This window comes from Rhinopithecus roxellana, chromosome 7 (genome assembly GCF_007565055.1).
Source record: "Rhinopithecus roxellana isolate Shanxi Qingling chromosome 7, ASM756505v1, whole genome shotgun sequence".
NCBI classification, from domain to species: domain Eukaryota; kingdom Metazoa; phylum Chordata; class Mammalia; order Primates; family Cercopithecidae; genus Rhinopithecus; species Rhinopithecus roxellana.
The window spans coordinates 131,216,362-131,239,565 of record NC_044555.1 but is presented as its reverse complement, the minus strand read 5'-3'; positions in this window follow the sequence as shown (position 1 = coordinate 131,239,565).

Here is a 23,204-nt window from a genome sequence, read left to right as displayed (position 1 = left end):
GGGAAGTTTCCTGCACACACTCTTTTGCCTGCAGCCATGTAAGACATGCTTTTGCTCCTCCTTCGCCTTCCACTGTGATTGTGAGGCCTCCCCAGCCGTGTGGAAATGTGGGTCCATTAAACCTCTTTTTCTTTATAAATTACCCAGTCTTCAGGTGACCTGATCAAATAAAGGTTATCTTCTCTCACAATAGCAACAACAACAACAATAAATCCAAAAATAATCCTTTGCAGCCATTGTTTTAAGTACTCAACAATGAATTAAGGGACTCAAGCTCTTTCTAACTTTATGTTTCACCATCATTACCGTGTGGCTATAAGATGGCTCCTGTACTTCTAGGCATCATATTATATGCCATTTTCAGAAAATGGTGGTAAGGGAAAGGGGCTACACCAATTACATCTGTCACTCCTTTCATCAGTAATCACAGATATTTCTCAGAACACTACTTAGCTCTTCCCTTTTTTAATCTTTTTGGCTAGAACTATGTTCCAGGGGACTGGAAAACCAAGAATTCATTTTTCTAGCACCTAGGGTAGAAGAATGCAAAGAGAAGTTGAGAAATGAACATCATAGGTGCCAACAGAACCTGGGGTACTCTCACCTTACTTACCTCATTGGATTATTATGAGGATCAATTGTACTATCATATTTGAAAATCTTTGAAATGTGCAAAGTGCTAAAGAAGTGTAAGGAATTATTGTGTTCATCTTTTGAAACTAATGATCTTTAAGGTATTTTGCTAAACTCAAATTACGATTCAATGATTAAGTACTAAAAACGGTCTTATGTGCACACATCATGCTAGCTGATAAAAATCTATCTATCTTTACCTGTGTTAATCATCAGCTAGCATCTGCTTTCAGTACAGTTTTGGACTTCGCTCAGGATAGAATACTTCAACTTAATGAATCAATGTGGAAAATCCCTTTCTTTTCTAGGAGATGAATCTGGAAAGGTTGCCATATTATTTATCTCTGACTAAAGTTTCTACTGTGGACAGGTGGAAAGCAAAGAGAAAATAATCCCTATAGAAATATGGAAGGGAAACTGATAGTGATTTTTGCAAAATAAATTCAGAGTAACTCTCAGAGGCTTTGGGTATATCTAGGTCACTGGGAAAAAAAATACGCATTTTTCTGACAGATAGGAGAAATATGGTTATTTCTTACATATGGCTATTAAATGGATTCAGAACTTTTTATTATTATACCAAGATTATTCCAACCAAATAGAAATTGCATATATATATGAGCAGAATGCAGGAAAAAAACTTTGACAACATTATGAATTTAGATCAGTTTTCCATAAGGAATTCATGGTTAAATTAACCTCAGAACCTCAAATAAGATTATGCTAATGGATTCTGGGCTTAATACCTAGGCGATGGGTTGATCTGTGCAGCAAATCACCATGGCACACGTTTACTTTTGTAACAAACCTACACATCCTGCACCTGTACCCTGGAAGTTAAACCTTGAAGGAAAAAACATGTCAGCTACTTTGCATACACAGAGTGAGTAAGTCACTGCCTATGTCTCTCTCTTTGAACTCCAAAAACATGCAGGGTACAACATGGGCACTCTAGGAGCTATCAAAATATTTTCAATATTTTCCATAGTAATAATTTAGCAATCTAAACACATGAATCAAATGGACTAGAAATAAAAGTGCCTTCCTTAGCCAGGAGTAAACAGTAAAGGTTGAAATAACGTATTTGTCTCCTTAATCAGTCAACAAAGAAATATTAAGCACCAATATGTGCCAGGCTTTCTGTCAGGCATTGATGATTCAATGGAGAACAAAAAGACATGATATCTGCTGTTATGTTGCATATAGTGTAGTACAAAACACACATTTTAATTATACTTACATAAGGTCCCTTTTTTTTTTTTGAAGCTTGTTTTAACTTTTCAGGTCTAGATAGCTCTTTTTTCACTTTAATTTTAGGTTTAGGGGTACATGTACATGTTTGTCTTATAGATAAATTGTGTGTCACTGGGGCTGGTTTACAGATTATTTCATCCCCCAGGTAATAGGCATAGTACGCCATAGGTAGTTTTTCAATCCTCACGCTCCTCCCACCCTACACCTTCAAGTAGGCCCTGGTGTCTGTTGTTCCTTTCTTTGTGTCCATGCATACGCAGTGTTTAGCTCCAACTTATAAATGAGAACATGCAGTATTTGGTTTGCTGTTTCTGCATTATTTTGCTTAGGATAATGCCCTCCAGCTCCATCCATGTTGCTGGAAATGCCATGATCTCATTCTTTTTTTTTGGCTAAAAAAGAATGCTTTGTTATGGCTGCTTTGTAAATCATAGGGTATATGTACCACATTTTCTTTATCCAGTCTACCATTGATGGGCATTTAGGTTGACTCCATGTCTTTGCTACTGTGAATAGTGCTGCAGTGAACATGCATGTGAATGTGTCTTTACGGTAGAACAATTTATATTCCTTTGGGTAGGTACCCAATAATGGGATTGCTGTGTTGAATGCATATTTGACTTTAAGTTCTTTGAGAAATCACTGAACTGCTTTTCACAATGGCTAATCTAATTTACATCTCCACCAGCAGTGTATAAGTGTTCCCTTTTCTCCACAACCTTGACAGCATCTGCTATTTTTTGACTTTTAATAATAGCCCTTCTGACTGGTGTGACTTGGTATCTCATTGTGCTTTTGATTTGCATTTCTCTGATGATATTAATATTAAGCATTTTTGTATGCTTGTCGGACACATGTATGTCTTTTCTTTGAAAAGCATCTATTCATGTCCTTTGCCCATCTTATAATTGGGTTTTTTTCCTTGTAAATTTGTTTAAGTGCCTTATAGATTCTGAATATTAGACCTATGTAAGATGTATAGTTTGCAAATATTTTCTCCCATTCTGTAGGTTTTCTGTGTACTCTGTTGATACTTTTTTGTTGCCATATAGAGGCCCTTTACTTTAATTAGGTCCAATTTGTCAATTTTTGTTGTTGTTGCAATTGCTTTTGGAGTCTTCGTCATGAATTTTTTTCCAGATCCCATGCCAAAAACTCCCTAGGTAATCTTCTAGGGTTTTTATAATCCTCAATTTTACATTTAAATCTTTCATCCATCTTGAGTTGATTTTCATATATGGTGCAAGGAAAAAAGTATAGTTTCAGTCTTCTGCATGTGGCTAGCCAATTATTACAGCACCATTTATTGAACAGGGAATCCCTTCCTCATTGCTTGTTTTTGTCAGTCTTGTTGAAGATCAGATTCTTGTAGGTATGTGACCTTATTTCTGGGCTCTTTATTATGTTCCAGTGGTCTATGTGTCTAGTTTTGTACCAGTACCAAGCTTTTTTGGTTACTGTAGCCTTGTTACTATAGTTTGAAACCAGTTAATGTGTTGCCTCCAGCTTTTATCTTTTTGTTTAGAATTGCCTTGGTGATTTGGGCTTTAAGTTCCATACTAATTTTAAAACAGTTTTTTTAATAATTTCATAAGAATATAGTTGGTAGTTTGATAAGACTAACCTTGAGTCTGTAAGTTGCTTTGGGCAGTATGGCCATTTTAAGAATATAGATTCTTCCTATCCATGATCACGGAATAGTTTTTATTTGTTTGTGTCATCTCTGATTTCTTTGAGCAGTATTTTGTAATTCTCACTGTAGAGATCCTTCTCCTCCCTGGTTGGCTGTATTCCTAGGTATTTTATTCTTTTTTTGTGGCTCTTGTGAGTGGGATTGTATTCTTGACTTGGCTCTCAGCTTGAATATTGTAAGTGTATAGGAATGCTACCTTTTGTTTGTTTGTTTGTTTCTGGGAAAAGACAAAAAAACAAAAACTCTGTGCCTCACTCACCATATTCACTGAAGTAGTCTCTGGATTACATTGGCTGTGTATAAAGCTGAAATCCTCCGCAAGACAAAACTTTACCACTAATGAGAGGATTGAGTGTAATGCATCAGGGTAGGCGACTAAAATGTTTTAACCACTGGTAGCAACTTGTAGTAAACCTAGGGCTCACATAAGGGCTTAACTTGAATGAGATAGTATGCATTTATATTCAAAAATAACATATTTTTAAATTCATTTGAGTTACTAAACATGTAGCATGACATCAACAATCATATACTGAGAACATACAACTTATCAGACACTTTAATGAGAACATATCTCATCTAATCATCACCACAACCTTATAAGAGGGGTATTAATATTTTCTTTCCATTTTATAGACATAGAGGCTGAGACTTAGAGAGGTAGAGTAACATAACCATGGTCACATGGTCAATAGCAGGCAGGCCCAGAAACAATCAAATAGTTTTTGACACCAAACTGCATGGTCAAGATACAAAGCACTGCATGAGGTACTGTGGACACAATGTTCAACAAGGTAGTCAGTATACAGAAAAAGCTTAGAATTTAGTGAAGGACATCACCTCAAATACTATTCTCAACTTCCTGTTCTTACCATCTAGTCTTAGGTTCATTTTTGTCTATAATCATACCAGTGATATTCATCATCACCTAAGTATGATTCTTACTTTTATTCCGTATTCACATAAAAATGCACAGCCATTAATGTTCCTATTAAACCTAATTTTCTCCTACAAAGAAATGACTTATTTAGGGAGAAAGGAGAGCAGATTAGAATAAAACGTAAGGGATCGGGATGGTATTTTCTGCAAAAAGGAAAAAGATGACTGCAGTCAAAAGAAAAAATGAAATGGAAAGTAAAAGGTCTATATTCTTGGGGAAGAAATAGGCCAAAAGAGCAACAAAAGAGCAAAATATTACACTGAAACTAAATCATTTAAAAAATAGTTGTTGGATACTTATTATCTTTCTGGCACCATTACAATTTCTTGGAATATAGCAGAGAATGAAACATTCTGACATTTCTGCACCCATAGACTTTACATGATAGTGAATAAGAGATAAATAATAAGAAAAATTTATAAAATGTTAGGAGTTGGTTACTTCGGTGGAAAATAAAATTACTGAGGAAAGCAAAAGTATAGGGACATGGCTACAGGCCGTGATGCTACATGGGGTGGTTTTATTGTAAAGGTGAGATTTGAGTGAAAAATAAAAGGGAGTATTGAGGGATAAAGTAATACAGATATCAGAAAGATCATTCCTGGCAGAGGAATAGGGTACAGGCCCTACAACGAGAGCTTTCTAGGAAAATTGAGAAGGTCGATGTGGCTAAAGTAGAGTGAGAGAAATAAAAACTGAAGTGTGTAACATGGGAACAGATCAAATTGGTCTTTTAGGATTTTGTGGCATTTTGAATTCACTTTGAGTGAAAAGAAACTCAACTGAAAAGTATTTGGAAAGAAAATTAGTAAACTATTGTTTTAAAGGGATTATCCTGGCTACTGTGTTGATGAGAAACTATACAGAGGCAAGAGTATATGTAGGGCTATTTCTGAGATATTGGCCCGAGCAACTAGAAGAATGGAGCTACTAACCATTGAGATAAAGTAGGCTTTGGGTAGAGCAAGCTCAAAGGGAAAATATCAGAAGTCCAACTGTCAACATGCTGAATTTAAGAAGCCTATTATAAAAAAATTGAAAAAAGAAAAAAGAAAAAAATTTTTCTATTTTCTGTCTTGAAACTGTAAATAAATAGCAAAAATGTTGCGTTAAGAAAAAAATGCCTATTTGACTTCCAAGTGGAGACGTAGAGTAGGTAGTTGGATATATTAATTAGTTTAGAATTGGAGAAAGTGATCTGAGCAAGATATACACATTTGAAAGTTGTCAACTTACAGATAGTATTTTAAAGTCATGCATTTGGATGAAGCAATCAAGAAAGAGAGAATAAAGAAGACCAAAGCCTTAGGATACTAATAACTTAGAAGTTAGAAAGAAGAGGACCTAGCTAAAGAAACGTAGAAGAAATGTCCAGTGAGGTAGGAAAAAAAAAACAAGAGTATAGAATGAAATGCACAATAACTGAATCCGTGAATACTTGTATATTCAACTCTATGAGGAGCCCTAGTACTGCAAAAAATTCATTGTTTTCCCCAAATGTGTTACATTTTTAAGGCAAGAAAATTGGGAGACTAAAAATCCTTTTGGTGCATATTCCCTAACTTTTTAGTTTGAAAAATTCCAAAATATTCCATTGCATACCTGTATAACTTCACCTAGATCTACCACAAATTGTTTACATTTTGCCACATTTTGCTTTTCTTTTTTCTGAACCACTTGAAAGTAAATTACAGACACCTTAACACCTCACCCCTAAATGCTTTAGTCTGAATTTCATAACAATAAGAATAGCTATCATTAATTTACCATCATCTAATATATATTTATATTCAAATTTTCTTGATTACTGCCCCAATCATTTTTATAGCTGTTTAAATTTTTAGTCCAATGTCCAACCAAGGTTCATATTTTGCATTTAGTTATGATGACTCTTATTCTTTCAATCTGAAAATAATACCAAGGACTTGTATGCCTGACATTATTTTTTCTATGATTGTGATAATTTTTTAAAACTCAGATCAGTTATCCCTTAGAATGTTCTATATCTTGAATTTGTCTGTTTCCACATTATTAGCTTTAGGTTAAATATGTTAACAAGAACTTTACATCACTTAAAAGGCTCAGGTACTGTTTTATGAAGTTATGTAGATTGTCTAATTTGTATGTTCCCCCCAATATGTAATAGAAACTACTGTTATTATACTATCGAATTGTCACAAACATAAATGCGCATATATATATACACACACACACATAATCTTGCAATATGTGTAGTATATGAAAATATTGAATCTATATTTATGTTAGTGTAAACTGGTAATCAGAATATAAATTAAGGGCATGCAGTATCACAAAAATGGTTTATAGCAGAACATTACAATATTTCCTCATTTCCTGCTTCAGAGATTGTGGCTCCAAAAGAGACCCCTTCCTTCCACATGAGGAGAGAAGATAAAAGAGTGCGGAGGACTTTGTTTTCAGTTTGGATACCAGGTCAGCCATAGCAGGATAGGGTACTGGTCAGAGTTGTGAGGCCCCCATTCCAGGCTTTAGCTCCCAGATGATATGTCTAGATACACACTGGGCCAGAAGGAAACCCACTGCCTGGAAGGGAAGGTCTGAGTCCCGATAGCATTTAGCCCTTGGGCTCTGAATAGTCACCATTGATACCCAGGTACTATTTTGAGGGTCTTGGGTGAGACCATGAGACTTACTGCATCCAGTTGTGACTCACCACATTCCCAGATGTAGTGGCTTTAGGGTAAGACCACTTCTGCTTGAGAAACGCAGAGGAAAACATAAAGGGGACTTTGTCTTGCACTTTAGGTACCAGCACAATTACAGGGGGCAGAGTACCAAGCGGGCTCTTGGGATACCTGATTCTAGGATGTGACTTGTGGGCAGCATTTCTGGACCTACCCTGGCCAGAGGGGAGCCCACTGTCCTGGTGGGCAAGTTCCAGGTCAGGTCGCATTCAACATAAGCTGACTTTAATAGACCTTGCTTGGCCTTAAGGGAACATCGGTGGTAGTGTGCCAGTACTTCTCCTGGCCTGGGTTGGCACTGGCTTCTCAGTGGAGGTCCTCTGCCTTAGGAAAGGGGAAGGAAGAGTGAAAGGACTGTGTCTTGGGATTTGAGTGCCAGCTCAGCTGCAATACGATAGAATACAAGGTACACTTCTACGGTTTTTGGCTGTAGTCTCTGACTCCCAGGTGGCACTTCTAGACACACCTGGGGCCTTAGGGAACTTGCCATAATGAAGCGAAGTACGTAAGCATGGCTAGTATTGCCACCTGATGAAAGTAGAGTCCCAGAGCCTTGAGCAAACATTTTAAGATCTAGAAAAATGTCTCAGAGACTACGTTGAGATAGAAGGACAAGAGACCCACTAGTGAGCAAACAGAGAGAATAGTCTTGCATAGAGACATATGTGAAGAAAAACAATTTGTCTTAGAGAATTAGAGAAGAAATAGGCAATCCTTATTTTCCCCTCTTGCTTTGCTCAGAGTTAAGAAGATTATAAATTTGCTTTCATCACTTCGAGACTTGAAATGAAATATCATAATAGAGGATTACTGGTATGAGTGCATTAGCTTAAGGTCATTTATCTTCCTTCTCCTCTTGGAATACACAAGGAGCACATGGCAACAGAAATGCACACATCTTTTTCTTTTTATTATTATACTTTAAGCTCTGGGATACACAGGCAGAACGTGCAGGTTTGTTAAATAGGTATACACATGCCATGGTGGTTTGCTGCACCCATCAACCCATCATCTTCATTAGGTATTTCTACTAATGCTCTCCCAACACTACCCCCCCACCCCACAACAGGCCCTGTTGTGTGATGTTCCCCTCCCTTTGACCATGTGTTCTCATTGTTCAACTCACACTTATGAGTGAGAACATGCGGTGTTTGGTTTTCTGTTCTTGGGTTAGTTTGCTGAGAATGATGGTTTCCAGCTTCGTCCATGTCCCTGCAAAGGACATGAACTCAGCCTTTTTTATGGCTGCATAGCAGAAATGCACACTTCTTATAGGAAACTAGGAGCCACTGAAACCTCCAATAATGAAAAGGGCTAAGAGTTGCCAAATGCAAGAGACATTGGACAGTAGTATGATCTGGAGTAAGTGAAGAGGTTATGTAACATATTCCAGAGGCAGCTAACAACATACAATTCTTGAAATTGAAGACGAGAACCTAAGTTGAAATGAGTAAATCCCTATGTGCAGTAATGGGAATAGTGTACAAAAGCTGGAGATGTGAGTTTAAGAAGCACAGAACAATAGCACGAATAAGAAATATTTCACTATATATATCAAAATGTCATGCTGTAAACTTAAATGTACACAATTTTATTTAAAGAAAAACAACACATTTCAAATGAAATACCCATTTATTAGTTTGGGGAAATGTTTCTTCTTTCAAGAAGAAATGAAAAAACATAAAAACAGCTAAGCTATATGAATCATTGTATTACTATCTGGACGACAAGAGCCCCAGAAAGACAGAGAAGTGAAAATGAAGAGAATAAAGTATTTCAAAACCTAACGGAGATAAATTTTTCAGACTAAATGAAACATAAAGGTGACAAAATAAAAGAGATTCAAAGTTTACTGGAAAAGGAGAACCAAATTGCCAAAGATATACACACACACCAAGACACATCAGAGTGAATTTTTTTAGTATTAAAGTAGAGAAGCAAATTCTGGAAGCTTATAGAGAGACAGAGCAAAAATAGGAGTCATCCTGATAGCCAGACTTTTCAATAGCAAAATATGATTCAAGAAAATAAAGAATAAATGTGAATTTTTTTTTAATTCATTCATCTTTTATTTTATTTATTTATTTATTTATTTATTTATTTGTTTTATTGTACTGTAAGTTCTAGGGTACATGTGCATAACGTGCAGGTTTGTTACATACGTATACTTGTGCCATGTTGGTGTGCTGCACCCATCAACTCGTCAGCACCCATCAATTCATCATTTATATCATGTATAACTCCCAATGCAATCCCTCCCCCCTCCCCCCTCCCCATGATAGGCCCCGGTGTGTGATGTTCCCCTTCCCGAGTCCAAGTGATCTCATTGTTCAGTTCCCACCTATGAGTGAGAACATGCGGTGTTTGGTTTTCTGTTCTTGTGATAGTTTGCTAAGAATGATGGTTTCCAGCTGCATCCATGTCCCTACAAAGGACGCAAACTCATCCTTTTTTGTGAGATTTATCTAATCTGTCGTTCAAAAAAAAAAAAAAAAAAAAAAAAGAACCCGGCAAGATGAAACTATTCTTGGGCATACATACCCTAGAAGTTTTGTTCCACAGATATTTACAGTCAAAACAGTTATAAATGAAGTGCTTGAATAAGAGAATATGTATTCCAGAAGTTGCTTAGAGCATGGAGTAGAAAAGGTAATAAATTACCATGATAAAGTTTGTTGTGGTGAAATGAAATGTGTGTGTGTGTGTGTGTATGAGAGAGAGAGAGAGACAGAGAGAGAGTGAGTGAGAGAGAAATGAGAGAGAGTAGCTGTAATTACATTAAAATAAAAGTCTATCAACTATCAACATGAAGGAAATTGAAGAAAGGATTTTGACTGAGTGATTTGAAGTCGTGACATTGAAGCAATAAAATAAATCCCAGAATTGGGATTAATGCTATTTGCAAGAAACATATATTAAACATAAGAACACATGGCAGTTGAAAGTAAAAGCATGAAAAAAGACATATGAAGCAAAAAGCAGCCAAAAGAAAGCTGGTGTAACCGAGTTAACAGGAGATGAAATAGTGTTTAGTTCACAAGGATAGGGATAGAAAGGGTCATTGTGTAACGTTAACAAATACAATTGACCAAAAGAAAAATAGCAATTTTAAATATGCATGCAAAAAATAGTATGTCATCAAAATATTTGATCACACAGTGAAAGAACTGAAAGAAGGAATGGAAAATCCCCTAATGATAATAGCTATATATCTATCTTGAATATTAAGTGTCACCACATGTTAAAAATCAGCAAAGGTAAAGGAAATCTGAATAATAAATGCTATTCATTTATTATTTGACTTCTGGGCCATATATAGATTTCTGCATTCAATAATTAGAAAGCATGCAGTTTTAAAACTAAATAGTAAACAAAATATTAATTATGGCCTAGGCTATAAAGAAGATCAATAAATTTTAAAGGTAAGCAAAGCATCATGTTGAGCCTAATATCTAATGAAAATACAATGAGTTGTACAATAACAAAAACATATGAACAATTTTGAAAATAAAAAATTCTAAATATCTTAGGAGTTAAACAGTGAATCATAATGGAAATTTTAAAAATAATTAGACATGAAATATATGAAAATACTAAATACCAATACTTCCCATGGTGCTTTCAGCAAACTCTATAGTGTTTCATATTTATATTGGAAGAAAAATAGGCCAGTAATTTTTATATGTATTCATTTTGAAGGAATAAACAAAAAGCCCCAAAAGTAGAAGACATAAAATAATAGCATACATTTACATAATGCAAAATAAAAATAGAAACAGAGAATATAAAAACTCAAATTGTTGAATATTTCAAAAAACCAACAATACAGGCAAATGGCAAGATTTATTGAGATAAGTAGAAGCCACAAAAAAAATGTTATGACTATTAAGGAGACATAAATACAATTAAGGTAGAAATTAGAAATACAGTACTGGTGAAAATGACATGCTAACGACTTTGAAAACATAACTTGCTGACCGGGTGCTGTGGCTCACACCTGTAATCCCAGCACTTTGGGAGGCCAAGTTGGGGAATCACGAGGTCAGGAGTTCAAGACCAGCCCAACTAAGATGGTGAAACCCCATCTCTACTAAAAATACAAAAATTCGTCAGGCGTGGTGGTGCATGCCTGTAATCCCAGCTACCAGGGAGGCTGAGGCAGGAGAATCACTTGAACCCCGAGGGCAGAGGTTGCAGTGAGCCAAGGTCTGCACTCCAGCTGGGCAACAGAGTGAGACTCTGTCTCAAGTCTCAAAAAAAAAAAAGATAACAGAACTTACTGAAGAAGAATTTAGAAGTTTCGATTCTTATATACTTGTTAAAGAAAACAACATATTTTTAAAGATATTTTCCAAAGAAAACATCAGGCCCGATAGTTTTATAAGGAGGTTTATGTTACTCAAATTTTATAGAAATCCTTGTAGAATACAAATTTTTCCCATATGCTTTCATATATAAGATTACTAAAACAAGACAAAGGCATGAAAGGAAAGGAAAATCACATGGTTAAATCATCTGTGAATACAAATTCAAACTACAACCAAAATGTAGTGCATCTGATAGTATTCAAAGAGATACTAGTGAAAAATGCAAAGTGCATCTGATAGTATTCAAAGTGATACTAGTGAAAACATTTTGTTTATCCAAGTTATGTAAATATGGAATAATATTAGAAAATTAATAAATGACTTACAAATAAATATTATGAATCATAATTATCTCAACTGGTACAGACAATGCATTTCATATAACTTATTTTATATTTATGGTAAAAATTATCACAAAATACAAAATTGTATCCTGGACTGGGCCCTGGGGGGAAAACAAAGCACTAATAAAAAGCTGGTCTCAGTGGGGTGGCTCACACCTGTAATTCGAGCACTTTGTGAGGACAAGGCGGGCAGATCACCTGAGGTCAGGAGTTCAAGACCAGCCTGGCCAACAAGGTGAAACCCTGTCTTTACTAAAAATACAAAAATTCGCTGGGCATGGTGGCATGCGCCTGTAGTCCCAGCTACATGGGAGGCTGAGGCACGAGAATTGCTTGAGCCCCATAGGCAGATGTTGCAGTGAGCCAAGATCCTGCCACTGTACTCCAGCATGAACGATGGAGTGAGACTCTATCAAAAAAAAAAAAAGCTGGTGAAATACAAATAAAATTGGAGTTTAGTCGTTTAGTTAATAGTCATTCATACGGGAGTACCAATGTTAATTTCTCAGTACTGACAAATGTGCTGTGGCACTAAAAACTGTTCACATTAGTAGAAACTAGGCAAAACTGAACTATATTTGCAACTTTTCTGTAAATATCAAATTATTCCAAAATAAAGTGTATTAAGACATCAAAAATGATTCAAAATGGATCATAGATTTAAATGCAAAACATAAAACTATAAAACTTTTTAAAAAATAAAATAGGAGAAAAACATCAGGACCTGGAGTTGATCAAAGTAAAATATGATCCATAGTAGAAAAAAATGACAAATTTGACTTGGTCAAAATTTAAAACTGTCATTGTGTGAAAAACCTTGTTAAGAGGATAAAATGACAAAGTTCAGACTTAGAGGAGATATTTGACAACCACACAGGTGAAGAAGAACACATTCTATAATATATAAAGAACTCTTAAAAGTCAACAGTAAAGAGAATAACAGTCCAGCTAGAAAATAGGAAAAGACATGAGATATTTCACTGAAGAGGGCATATTGGTGGTATAAAAGCTCATGAAAAGATGTTCTACATAACTAGCCATTAGGGAAATGTACATTAAGACCACACTTAGATACATTACTACACATCTATTAGAAGAACTAAATTTAATTATACACACACACACACACACACACACACACACACACACACACATAGTGAAAACACTAAATGCTGGCAAGCATACAGATAAATTAGATCTCTTATATATTGCTGGTGGGAATATAAAATGGTCCAGCCACCCTAGACAGTAGTTTGGTAATTTCTTAAATACTAAATATATACTTACCACACCTAGTAATTGCACTCCTGGGTACATATCAAGGCGGAATGGAAATATACGTTTACACAAAATCCTGCACATGGTTGTTCATAGCAGTTCCAATTGTAACAACCAAACCTGGGCACATCCAAAATTTTCCTCCATAGTTAAAAAGCTAAACAGACTATGGTACATCCGAACTATGGAATTCAATTACACAACTTAGACCACTCCTAAGCACATTATACTAAGAGAAAAAAAGCCAGTCTCCAAGGTCACGTACTGAATGATTCCATTTATATACTATTCTCCAAAAGATAAAACCATAATACTGGTTAAAACAGGATAAAACAGATTAGGGGTTTCCAGGGGTTAGATATGGTATGGGAAATGGGATGATTACAACTAAAAAGCATGAGGGAGACATTTTTGGTTATGGATTAATTCTCTGTCTTGATCTTAGTGGTGAGTGCATAAATCAACACATTGTATAAAATAACATAGAGGGATACACACACATCATGCCAGTATCAAATCCTGATTTCAATGTTTTACTGTAGCTGTATAAGATGTAACCATTGAAGGAAACTGAGTGGGTCTATATGCTACCTTTCTGTGCTATCGTTGCTAACTCCTGTGAATCTATAACAATTTCAAAGTGAAAAGCAAAATTGTTAAGAGGAAAATTATGACACACGTGGACACACAAAATTATTGAACTTCTTTTATGGGTCATGATATAGATTTGTTTGTCCAATAAAATAATTTGTATTTTATTGTAAGGGACTAAAGGGTTGAAAGTGGCTAAGAAAGAAGTATGGAGCAAATAACTTTTTCATATACTTGTACAGGTTCCTAATTGTGGCAACGTCATAGTATATTTATCATTTAAACCGAAGACAGTTCGTAAATCTTTCCACTGTCACCAATGTTCTTCGTAAATGGGTAATAGAATTGTTCAATTTTATTAACGAAGACAAAGAGAATATTTATCATCATTAATATTTACTCAATGTTTACTCAGCATCACTTGCTATGCTTAGTATACATTTAGAAGTCATTTTATTTAATCTCGACATTGCCAACAATATAAAATTCCGATTTTATATCAGAAGATCACAGTGAGGTTTTAATGGAACAATTTGTATAAAATATTTTTGTAACCTAAAATATACAATAGGCACATCACAGAATAATGTATCACAATGTTCATTTCTACAGATATCAAGTTAAATAAATTAATGCCACAGTGATGTGCAATTTGGATCTGCTCTTAAACACAGAAGTGTGTTTCTCTCTTAAAAGTAATGTTTGTCCATCATGATTAGATTGCCCATGTTTGTGTTCTCTCATGTTTATGTCTCTTAGTTATCGGGGTCCAAGGGGCTGCCACCGCCTAACTATATCAATGATGCAACACTGCTATTCCAGCCAATGCAAATACATTTTATGCTGACAGTTTTGGATTAGGCCTCTCACTGCAGGGCTAACCCAGCCAGTATCTAGAAGAAGCACAAAGTAGGGAATTCATAAAGAGTAATGGCGATGGCACTCAACAAAATATATGCTCGGTCAGCGATACCATCACTTAGTGTGGTGTTTTAAACAGTGTGGTTTTGGTTTAAATTGTGGTAAATATTGGAATGCAACAGAATAACAACATAAGTATCTAAAGTGTAAAATCAAAACTTAGATGGAAAAATCAAGAAAGCCTATAAGTCACAATCAGTGACACTCACCCCAGCACATTATCTCTGATTTTAAGGTTAAATTGAATATACATAAATACCTATTTGTTTTTGCATGGATATCCAGTGTATATTCTAAAACATACATAAATGTTCAGTAATAAGTAGCATATGTTCCACATTTTATATGAAAAACCAAATAAGTCCTACACAATGGGCACTTCAATTTAGCGTGGATGTGTGTGTGTGAGTATGTTTTACATGATAAATATTGTTGAAAGATGCTGATTAGTTATATAGCACTGTTTAAAAACTGGAGAATCTATATAGTGAGAAAATTATTAAATTTGTCTTTATGAATAATTTCCCCATTTCCGTAGTTATGTAAAAACTGAAAATTGTATTTAGCAATAAATACATCCTGTATCTATGGATTTACTATGGATATTTAATGTCAGTGGAATCATATAGTATACATCCTATTTGTGATTGGCTTTTTTCATTTCAAATAAAAAGGCTAAATTAGTTGTCAAAAACTTCCCAGAAAATATAAGGCAGGCTTCACTGATAAATCCAACCGAACATTTGAAAAATTAACACCAATCCTTCTCAAAATCTTCCAAAAAGTAAAAGAGAAAGAAACGGATACTCATTCTAAGAGTCCAGCATTACCCTGATACCAGAACCAGCCAAAGTGCTTAGAGGAATGTAGCGAGCAATATCCCTTATAAATATAGATGTAAAAATATTTTTAAAATACTAGGAAATGATATCCAAGAAAACATTAAAAGGACAATACAGCATGGCAAAGTGGGATTTATTCCTGGAATGCATAAATGGTTCAACATACAAACTTTGATCAAGAAGGAAATAATCCTCATGATCATTTCAATTGATGCAGAAAAGGCTTCTGACAAAATCTAACATATTTTCATTGTAAAACACTCAGCAAACTAAAAATAGAAGAAAATGTCCTCCACACAATAAAGGGCATTTCTGAAAAACAGACAGCTAACATCACATTTTACTTTTTATGACCAAAGCCTCCACCAGCCTGATTGCTGGTAATTAGGCCCCATGAGACTTTCAGTTGCAGCCGTTAATGCAAGGTCCACTATATTCTTCTCTGTTTGATCTTCCTCGGGTTGCTGCCCTCCAAGCCAGTGGGTCATCATCAATGGCCCATCTTACAAGTATCAAAGTCCAAACCAAGATCCAAGGATCAAAGGCACTATGTCTAGGTATTTCCCTGTCTTCAGAGTGCTAGGGCATTGCTGGGAGAAGGACTCCAGTTGTTGGGCCTCAACTTGGCCATGAAGCAACTCAACTCAAAGACACAGTCTCAATGCACTTGAGGAGATTTGAAGACTTTGGGCTAAAATCTCAGTCCCAGCCCACAACCTCACTGATTATCTCGTAAACAAACCGTTCTGGAGATTTCTGGTGCCCAGACCTCCAAGCAGAGAAGCTCAAACCCAGTCCATGCAACCAGATAGCAAAGAGTCTCAGAGTGGGTTCCCTGGAACCAGACTCTGGGATGGAGAGTTGCTTGTAGGAAGTTGACTAGGAAAAGCTCTTGAGAGTAACAGTATGGAACTGTACCTGAGTCATGAATTCCAGAGAGCAGTGGCAGATAGGAGCTATTAACACTGTGGCTGTAACAGTAAAGAGCTGCTAACACTACAGAGCTGTCACACTAACGAAAGCCACTTTTTTTTTTTTTTTTTTTTTTTGAGACGGAGTCTCACTCTGTCGCCGGGGCTGGAGTGCAGTGGCCGGATCTCAGCTCACTGCAAGCTCTGCCTCCCGGGTTCACGCCATTCTCCTGCCTCAGCCTCCCGAGTAGCTGGGACTACAGGCGCCCGCCACCTCGCCCGGCTAGTTTTTTGTATTTTTTTAGTAGAGACGGGGTTTCACAGTGTTAGCCAGGATGGTCTCGATCTCCTGACCTCGTGATCCGCCCATCTCGGCCTCCCAAAGTGCTGGGATTACAGGCTTGAGCCACCGCGCCCGGCCACGAAAGTCACTTTTAAGAGCCATCGTCTTTCCCTGGCAAGCATTGGAGCTGAACAGATGGGCAAGTGGCTGTTGTGTTGCTGCCTTGTGTAGGACCGACTGCTCCAACTGGCAGGCTAGTGGGTTATTGGTCCCTTTGTTGACATCCTCCTGCCCCACATGGCATCTGAGCCCATCCAAGATGAGGGAACCTGTAGAACTCTACACCCAGGTCCCATGTAGAGGATGGGTTGGCACCATTTTGACACCAGTGGGTGGGTGAGTGTCCACTCTGTCCCCCCCAGTAATATGAGGTAATCTAGGAATGGTGTCCTGAATCATGTCCTTGCCACCTCTTCCCTTTGTTCTTTCTCCTCTAACTCCAATTTATTGCTCCATCAATCTTTTGTTTGTTTTTTTTTTGTTGTTGTTTTTTTTTTTTTTCCCAGTACTGGTGTCTGTGTTTTGTTTGCAGTCTTTTGTTTGCTTTCAAATTTCTGTTAACTGTGTTTGGGCAATTATTTGTGGCAGGACACTTGGCTGTGATAGGTAGCCCATTGTCAGAGTCATGTTGTTCTGTGACCTGAACTTGGTATTGGGTTCGCTGTTGGCCACTTCCTAGGTTTTTCAGGATTTTCAGCATTTGGTGAGGCAATGTTTATTGGCTGGAACTTGGGTACTCTGGGTTTTTAGCATTGATATGATAAGCTGCTCCCCCAGATGCTCTGGGTTTTTGGCATTGACATTCTCTATATGATTGAGGGTTATATAGACCCTCCCCATAGGGGAATATTGGTCTTGAATTTTTCTGCCCTAAAATTAGAAGTATTATTTTCCTAATAGCCAGTTGCAAGCCTCTTTCTGTGTGCTGTCTTGTAACAGCCTTGCCCAAGACCCTCCTGGTCGAAGGAATTGGGAGTTCCCTGGCTCCTGGACTAATGGACAGCCACCAACAGCAGTAGACAAGTAGCCACCTGAATTTTTTTTTTTTTTTTTTTTTGGTGTCTCTGCTACTGGGTAGGGTCTCCAGAAATTCAGAACAAGTCTCCCCTTGGGTAATGTTTACCCCTTTCTCTTCCTTCATTTGTTTAGTGCTTCGCTGCACCCAACTCTTACACTTTGTGGAATTTAGGCTTAACATCCAACTGCCCATTTGTAGCTCATAATCCACTTTTATAACACCTTGCTATCTATATTTACACCTTTATAGAAGGAGGGAATTTAAAAGGGAAAAGTAAGTAGGCTTTTGCTAAACTTACGTTAACTAAAACCCCCGTGAAGATCCTTGCTAGACATGGAAACAACTGTGAGCATCCCAGAGGACTCACCACTAGAGGGCATCTTTTAGGCCATTGGAGCAAATTCAAATTTGGCATAAAGAAAAATAAACATTTTCTATTGCAACACAATTTGGATTCAATACAAATTATAAAGCCAAGAGATTTGACCTAAACATGGTTCTGTACGTTATAATGGTATTTTATAATTAGACTTATTTTGTAATAAAGAAGAAAAATGGGAAGAGGTCCCTTAGGTACAGGATGTATGGCCTTTTACTAGCTCACATTACTTCTAGGTACCAGAAAGCCATCCCTAAGTGATCCCCTCCTCGCTGTTCCCCCTTGAAGGCTTATGCCCTCCCCAGAGCGCCCTTCATCCCTCAATTATGAGGGGATTCCCACCAGCCCTGTCATGAAGGATTCCGCTCCAAGGTCATCAGGAACCTCTTCCCCTTATCCAACTAGCCCCAGCCTATACACCCTGCTGCCCAAGAAAGTAAACCCAACCAGTATCACCAGGAGTGGGGTCCCATATCAGCCTCTAAAGTCACACCTGTGCTCATTGCAAGAGTTAGTAAATGGAAATGAGATAATACTTAGGGAGTATATGTGCCATTTTCTATGTCTAATTTTTTTTTTAAAAGAAAAATTATTTTAAAAGAAAAATTATGGCCAGTTTTCAGAGAATCCGGAAAAGTTTATAGAGGAGCTTAAGTTGACCAGGCTATTTGATTTAACAAATATTTGTCATAACTTTCAAATATTGTCCTCCACTTGCCGTGCTGTGGGAAAAATGTGGAAGAAAAAGTGTGTGATTAAGCCAGTACATTATGACAGGGTTAGAAAAGTATCTCAGGGAAACAATCAAATCCTCGCTCTGTCTCTGGGACATTGAGTTGAGGCACTCAGGAAATATACTAATGCAGACGCAGACCCCCAGAAGCGCAAGCTTTCCTTGGTATACATTTTATTACTCAACTGCCCCGATATTAGGAGGAAGCAACAAAAAGCAGCAATGGGACCTCATACCCGTATATGCCAACTCTTAAACATACCCTTTAAAGTTTACAACAATAAGAACAGGGCAAAAGAGGGAAAAATAAAGTCAAAAAGCCAAAAAGTACAATTACCAACATTTACTTTAATCCCCATGCCCCGGCAGGGATAGTTGTCTTGAGAAAACGTTGCCAAATAAGCATCTGGGATGCCAACCCTCAACTCGCCAGCCCCTAGGGCTGCCTACTATAAGCAGTGTGCCTACTATAAGCAAAAGGGCCACTAGCAATGAGAATGTCCTAACTGTCCCTGGTGAGAGGAAAACAAAAGCTCCCTATCAATATTAGAGCTAACCTTATTCCACCAGCCTCAATAAGCTGCCTTGCTGAAGTAAGTTTGCTGGGAGTCTTGGACCCTGGACCCATCAGAAAGCTTCCTGCCGTGGCAGACAAGCAGCTGCCCAAACATTTTTCTTCAGTGTCTCCACTATTGTGTGAGTTTTCTGGCGGCTCAGGGACTCCAGGTTTTCCCCTGAGCAATGCAGTTTGCACCCTCCCTTCCGTATTTGGTGCTATAGGATTCACTTTCCCGCGTCTTCCTGTTTTCCACACTTACTGTGGCAAACAAAATTTGGCCAGGTAGATTGGTCACAGTTTTGTAAATGACTTGAATCCAGCTGTCTTGTATAGGTTGTTTTCTTTATTATGCTTGTTTAGGTATATATACAGGTATTGTGATGTGTGTTGTGTCTAGCATGTTATCAAATTGGTTTATAAATAAAGGAGCACTCATAAGTAAGACTAGTGAAAGCTTATTAGTTTCAAGAGAATGTTCTCTCTTCTAAAATTTAACTTGAAGATATTTGCATAGGTAAATTACTGATGTTCACAGGCTTTGAAATGATTAAGATGCTTCAAGTGATGACTAACTTTTTGTGGTATCTTGGATCTTGGAGGAAGTCTAGATAAAATTGTTAAAAGTGAAAGAGCTAAATCCATGTCAATTAAATAGGTGATTAAATTGTGAGCTTATTGTGTGGTTAAAATCTTAAAATGGTAGAATGGTTCTCATCTATAGAATACCAATGTAAAATGAGTAGTTCAGGACTTCTTCCTTCCTAGGCTTACATAAAATGTGCCAAAAAGGTATATTCCTTTTTTTTTTTTTTTTTTTTTTTTTGAGATGGTGTCTTGCTTTGTCCCCCAGGCTGGTGTGTAATGGCGCTATCTTGGCTCACTGCAACCTCTGCCTCCCGGGTTCAAGGTATTCTCCTGCCTCAGCCTTCTGAGTAGCTGGAATTACAGGAGTACGCCACCATGCCTGGCTAATTTTTGTACTTTTAGTAGAGATGGGGTTTCACCATGTTGGTCAGGCGGATCTCAAACTCCTGACCTCATGATCCACCCACCTCGGCTTCCCAAAGTGCTGGGATTACAGGTGTGAGCCACCACAACTGGCCAGGAAAAAAAAAAAAGTGTATTATTTATTGAGAAAAAAATAAAAATATTTTTTGTTTAACTTTGAAGTCATCAAGAGGGATAACTTTTGATGACTTCAAAAGTTCAAAATACAAGAGGTTCAAAATACGAGGGAATCTGGATAGAAAAGAGAGATACAAAGAAAGTTATGGGTAGAAAATGTGTTTTTTTTTTTTTTTTTGCAAAGCAGGATATAAAAAAAGAGTAATTTTGTATGAGGAGAGATCTTTTATAGTACATTCTTGCCCTAGAATACAATGACTGGTTTTATTTAGCAAAGAGGTAGTATAGGACAACTCAGAAATTTCAAGCACATTATAGATGGTCTGTGTTAGTTGTTCAGAAAGGGGAATTTATAAAAGAAAATTTGTGGATGATTAAACTTGCTTTGATTAAAGAAAATTGTTTGTGATAGACTTTCTAGAAAATGGTCTATACAGCAGAGCCAAATCTAGTTTTGATATTAATTCACAAAATTACCTGAAATTTTGCTTTTCACCTTTGTAATCTATTTATTTGGAAATCTTCTGAGATTCTTATAACTCTTTCCTTTGGCTTTTATGCCCGCTCCTGTGAGTTTTCTCCTTTGCTTATGACTACTATTATGGCCCAATGCTAAAATGTTTTGTCTTAAAGGTTCTTGGCAGCAACGTTTTCTCCCATTATAGCTTAATTCTATTCTCTTGTTTTTCTCAGTGTGTAATCTTATTTTGACTTTTGCTTTTGATTAATATTGCTTAGAAGGATTCTGGGGTCTGGTGGGTGCCTACCAAACTTCATTCCCTTTGGCCAGGAAGTGGGCATTGCTTCATTGTGTTGGGGGCTATGGATTTTAATTTTAAATTTCATTTTATTCCTTTGTGTCAGTGTGCACTGGAGGCAGTGTCAGTGGCCAAGCTTTTATTTTGTCCTGTGCCAAGGCTGGGGTGGCGTGCTGCCTGCCCTGGGTCTATCATATCCCTTAGTGGAACCCCTATGACTGGGGGACTTGGAGTCAGAGGACTTATAGACAGTTATATGTTCTGGGCTGGATGAGGGTAGATTTGGGCGGGCACCCATTGGTCCTTGAAACCCTTTTGGGCAGTATGGGAGCCAGGAACTGGGAGTCAGGGACTAGAAGCAGGAAAATATGGTTGTAAAATGGACTTGTCTATTGATTCTGTGTGTTCACCTGCTGCGGTCTTGGCTTATAGTAATTATCTATACAAACCTTCCCCTCCCCATTAGAATTTAGGCTGAGTTCAAAAGGCACTCTGATATAAAAATATCACCCTTCCCCACAAAGGAAGAAAATAGCTTCCCTATTCAACCAGCCGGTTTCATCTCACTAAAAAACTTTAAAAGAAGGATCCCCCAAGAATCAATTACAACCAAAATGAAAGGGCCCTTATCAGATATTAAGCACCCTAACTGCTGTTAAATTTCAAGAAATAACTACTTCTGTACACCTACACAGGAGTCACTGTGAGTCATAACCACAAAGAAAGGACACTGCAACAGACTTCTGTAAACCTTTGGAAGACCTCCTTTACCTATTTTACATAATCAATACTCAGACAGAAGTGGTAATATGATGGTGTAGATGGAAACAGGAATAATCTTCCTCTTCTTCCTGTCTGTAATACTTCTTTTCTATTACTTTAACCAGCTGCGTCCTCTGGGGAAACAGCTCTTTTATGCTTGTTGGGTGTACAGACCACTCTAAGGCCCACCTGGACACCATGCTGTCACTGTTAATCCTGTTTGCTCTCCCAGTTAACCTAATCCAGTGTGTGTGGGGACGGGGAACAAAGTTCTATAGGACATATTTCAAAAATTATAGCATCGAGAAATCATCGTTATGGTTGCTACATTTGTCATCAACATCCCCAGGATAGAGTTCTATCTTCTGGCCTATCTTGAAAATCTCACAATCATCCCTGGGACCCCCTTACTAACCATAGTGACCCCAAAATACCCAAACCTCTACTTGTTAAGTGGAACTTCCCACCACTTAGCAGATTCCACCTGAAACCCCCTGCCACTATTACCTAGACCTTGGAAGTTGGGTATTTATATCTTCAGTGCACCAGTGATTCTATTTTTTGCACCCACTGTTGTGTTAATGACACAGAAGCTCTGATTGAACTTTAGTTGCCAAGTTCCCAAGGCTGCAACAAGGTAAATGAGATTCCATTTGTAAGCAAGGAGAACATATATGGTGCCTTTTCCCAGATCAGAACATACAAGGGAAGAACAACTGCCTAGTCCGAGAAGTTGGGGCCACTCCCCCGTTCTGGAAAACAAAGATGGTTCAAACCACCCTGTTCGAAAAGAGGAAAATATCTCTACAGACCCAGCTTGGCAGCAAAGGATAAACATCACACCTCGTTGGGACTCAGTCTATGCCCCAACTAGGCTCATTTTTGTTTGTGGCCATGAAAGGAAAGAATTCATACCCCATAACCGCTCTCATCTTCCTAGGAAGTCAGTTGTTCTTTTAGGAGTAGTTTCCCTGATGTATCAAAAACTCGGAACTGAGGTGAATGTAGGTTGGCCACCCTTGCCCCT